This window comes from Bombina bombina, chromosome 10, assembly GCF_027579735.1.
Source record: "Bombina bombina isolate aBomBom1 chromosome 10, aBomBom1.pri, whole genome shotgun sequence".
Lineage (NCBI taxonomy): Eukaryota > Metazoa > Chordata > Amphibia > Anura > Bombinatoridae > Bombina > Bombina bombina.
The window spans coordinates 199,975,767-199,980,517 of record NC_069508.1 but is presented as its reverse complement, the minus strand read 5'-3'; the positions used below and the strand labels follow the sequence as shown (position 1 = coordinate 199,980,517).

The 4,751-nt window shown below is 38.9% G+C and overlaps 1 protein-coding gene across 1 annotated transcript in view; it reads right to left on the bottom strand.

Moving 5' to 3' along the window:
• Positions 1 to 4,751, bottom strand: part of MYSM1 (Myb like, SWIRM and MPN domains 1) — a 287,009-nt gene that overhangs the window by 1,689 nt on the left and 280,569 nt on the right. The window lies entirely within an intron of this gene.

Sequence of the window (4,751 nt, the reverse complement as noted above, 5' to 3'; positions counted from 1 at the left end):
TATGGCTTAAATATCATTTTAGTCCAGTAAACAGCAAAAATACAGTGTTTGTGAAATTCTGTTCAACATGTACCCGATGAGTGATATTCCCTGAGACCATGTGCTATGCTCTTGCAATGGTGGAATTGCATCACTTTCATCTAGAATCAGCTAAGAAATGTAAGTATATGTTTGTATAAAAAAGGTTAAAAGGACAGCAAACCCCCCACTTGATGAATTTATTTATTTCCTAGCTTTATAAAACCCCTCCCACCTCACTGGTAAATTACTCTGACATATAGCCAAACGAGGTAGGGAAATAAACCAACACCAAAACTCATGGACTGTTGCCACCATGAAAGAAATTAATTTAGAAGGTAAGCATAAATGTTGTTTTCTGTCATACAGGTGGTGAGAGTCCACAATCCATTACTCCTGGGAATGAATACCCATGCTGTGGAGTCCACGCGTAATAAGAAATAAGGGCGGGATAAAAAGATCTTTTTTGAAGAGAAATTAAATCCACAACCCTAATAGAGCAACCTCTCTGAAAGAACTCAGGATTAGGACATAAATCAGGGACAACAATTTCCCAAATTATATTATCCGAAGACACAACCTTAAGTAAAAAGTCAAATTTAATCTTCAAAACTGCCTTATCCGGATGGAAAACCAAAAAAAGATAAGAAGGATCACATGAAAGTGCAGACAGGTCAGATTTTTTTTTTTTTTTAGCAGAAGAGATTGCAAAAACAAAACCATCCAAGAAAGAAGCTTATTCTCCACCTTTTCCATAGGCGCAAAAGGAGAAGCCTGCAAAACTTACAATACTAAATTTAGATTCCAAGGAGGAGAAACTTGCTTAAAGGGACACTGAACCCAAATTCGTTATTTGGTGATTTAGATAGAGCATGCAATTTTAAGCAACTTTCTAATTTACTCCTATTATCACATTTTCTTCATTCTCTTAGTATCTTTATTTGAAATGCAAGAATGTAAGTTTAGATGCCGGCTCATTTTTAGTTTACTACCTGGGTTGTTCTTGCCGATTGGTGGATAAATTCATCCACCAATGAACAAGTGTTTTCCAGGGTTTAGAACCAAACAAATAGCTTAGATGCCTTTTTCAAATAAAGATAGCAAGATAATGAAGAAAAATTGATCATAGGAGTAAATTAGAAAGTTGCTTAAAATTGCATGCTCTATCTGAATCACGAAAGAAAAAATGTGGGTTCAGTGTCCCTTTAATAACAGTTATAATTCTAGCCAAAGCTTGAACAAAACCATAGTTGCCAGGAAGATTACCAATCTTTTTAAGGAACAAAACTGAAAGAGCAGAGATATGACCCTTCACAGTACTTAGAAACATAGATATTGACGGCAGATAAGAGCCATAGGCCCAGCAAGTCTGCCCGACCTTACCTAACAGTATAAACTTATCTAGTTCGTAGGATAGCCCTATGCTTGTCCCATGCATTTTTAAAGTCCCCCACAGTGTTTGTTGCTACTACCTCTTGAGGAAGTTTATTCCATAAATCAATCACTCTTTCTGTAAAGAAGCTTCCTCAAATTACTCCTGAATCTGCTACCCTTTAGCTTGAGCTCATGACCCCTGGTTTTTTAATTTTCCATTTTATGTAAAATACCCACAGCCTCAGTTTTACTAAACCCTTTAATGTACTTGAAAGTTGCTATCATATCACCTCTTTCCCTTCTCTCCTCTAAGCTATACATATTGAGCCTATCCTGGTAAGTTTTATTTTTTAGACCATGTACCATTTTGGTAGCCCTCCTTTGCACAGATTCAAGTTTGTTAACCCCTTAATGACCACAGCACTTTTTCATTTTCTGTCCGTTTGGGACCAAGGCTATTTTTACATTTTTGCGGTGTTTGTGTTTAGCTGTAATTTTCCTCTTGCTCATTTACTGTACCCACACATATTATATACCGTTTTTCTCGCCATTAAATGGACTTTCCAAAGATACCATTATTTTCATCATATCTTATAATTTATTATAAAAAAAATTATAAAATATGAGAAAAAAATGGAAAAAACACACTTTTTCTAACTTTGACCCCCAAAATCTGTTACACATCTACAACCACCAAAAAACACCCATGCTAAATATTTTCTAAATTTTGTCCTGAGTTTAGAAATACCCAATGTTTACATGTTCTTTGCTTTTTTTGCAAGTTATAGGGCCATAAATACAAGTAGCACTTTGCTATTTCCAAACCATTTTATTCAAGATTAGCGCTAGTTACATTGGGACACTGATATCTTTCAGGAATCCCTGAATATCCCTTGACATGTATATATTTTTTTAGAAGACATCCCAAAGTATTGATCTAGGCCAATTTTGGTATATTTCATGCCACCATTTCACCGCCAAATGCGATCAAATACAAAAAATAGTTCACTTTTTCACAAACTTTCGGTTTCTCACTGAAATTATTTACAAACAGCATGTGCAATTATGGCACAAATGGTTGTAAATTTTTCTCTGGGATCCCCTTTGTTCAGAAATAGCAGACATATATGGCTTTGGCATTGCTTTTTGGTAATTAGAAGGCCGCTAAATGCCGCTGCGCACCACACGTGTATTATGCCCAGCAGTGCAGGGGTTAATTAGGGAGCTTGTAGGGTTAATTTTAGCTTTAGTCTAGTGTAGCAGACAACCCAAAGTATTGATCTAGGCACATTTTGGTATATTTCATGCCACCATTTCACCGCCAAATGCGATCAAATAAAAAAAAAAGTTCCCTTTTTCACAAACTTTTTGTTTCTCACTGAAATTATTTACAAACAGCTTGTGCAATTATGGCATAAATGGTTGTAAATTTTTCTCTGTGATCCCCTTTGTTCAGAAATAGCAGACATATATGGCGTTGGCGTTGCTTTTTGGTACTTAGGCCGCTAAATGCGCATCACACGTATTATGGCTAGCAGTGAAGGGGTTAATTAGGTAGCTTGTAGGGAGCTTGCAGGGTTAATTTTAGCTTTAGTGTAGAGCTTAGCCTCCCACCTGAAACATCAGACCCCCTGATCCCTCCCAAACAGCTCTCTTCCCTCCCCCACCCCACAATTGTCCCCGCCATCTTAAGTACTGGCAGAAACTGCCAGTACTAAAATAAAAGCTATATTTGGGCTTTTTTTTTTTTTAAAGAAAAGGTATATTTACATATGCTGCTCTGTAGGACCCCCCTTTAGCCCCCAACCTGACTGATCCCCCACCAAACAGCTCTCTAACTCTCCCCCTCTGTCTTAATGGCCGCCAGTTTAGAATAAAATTGATCATATTTTTTAATTTTTCCCCTTTTCTGTAGTGTAGCTCCCTGCCCCACCAAAGACCCACCCCCTCCTACCTTCGATTTATATTTTTCAAACTAAAATACCCCTTTCTCAAACTTTTATACACTTTCATATTTTCTGTAGTGTAGCGTTCCCACCCGCTCCCGTCCCGTGCACGCCCCCATCGGCCCTGCCCCCGATCCCGCCCCCCTCTACATTACCCGGCCCATCAATGGCCGCCCACCCGCCTCCCAAGTCGGCTCCCACCCACCAACGATACCAGCCATCGATGTCCGGTGCAGAGAGGGCCACAGAGTGGCTCTCTCTGCATCGGATGGCCATCTAGAGTTATTGCAGGATGCCTCCATATCGAGGCATCACTGCAATAACCGGAAAGCAGCTGGAAGCGAGCAGGATCGCTTCCAGCTGCTTTCCACACTGAGGACGTGCAGGGTACGTTCTCAGGCGTTAACTGCCTTTTTTTTGAGGACGTACCCTGCACGTCCTCGGTCGTTAAGGGGTTAATATCCTTCTGAAGATATGGCCCCCAGAACTGCACACAATACTCAAGATGAGGCCTAACTAATGATCTATAAAGTGACATAAGAACCTTACTATTTCTGCTGCAAATACCTCTACCAATACATCCAAGCATTCTGCTAGCCTTACTCGCTGCATTACTACATTGTTTACTAAGTTTTAAATCATCTGAAATAATAATTCCCAAGTCCTGTTCCTCGTCTGTAACAGTCAGTAAAGTGTCATTGAGTCTGTAATTAACATTTGGATTTTTCTTCCCTAAATGCATTATTTTACACTTTGCTGTGTTAAACTTTAGATCCCAGTCGTTTGTCCAATCCTCCAATTGTTGTATATCACTTCTCATTTTGTCTACCCCCCCTGGAACATCCACTCTGTTGCAAATTTTTGTATCATCTGCAAAGAGACATACTTTCCCCTGTAGCCCTTTGCTGATATTGCAGATAAATATGTTAAACAAAACAGGCCCCAGAACTGACCCCTGAGGAACACCACTAGTAACAGCCCCCTCTGCTGAATGAACTCCATTTACTAAGACACTTTGTTTTCTGTCCTTAAGCCAGCATTCCACCCAGTTCACAATTTTTGAATCTAGACCAAGGAGATATAGTTTGTGAATAAGTTTATTGTGTGGGACGGTGTCAAATGCTTTGCTGAAATCTAGATATGCTACATCAACTGCTCCTCCCTTGTCTAATACTTTTGTTACATAATCAAAGAAGTCAATTAGATTTGTCTGACATGATCTCCCTGAAGTAAAACCATGCTGATTTTGCTCCTCTAAATTGTTTGTCTTTATGTAAGTCATAATTCTTTCTTTTAAGAGGCTTTCCATTAATTTCCCTACTACTGAAGTTAAACTAACTGGCCTGTAGTTGCCAGATTCTTCTCTACTGCCCTTTTTATGAAGAGGTATTACATTTGCTATTCTCCAATCAT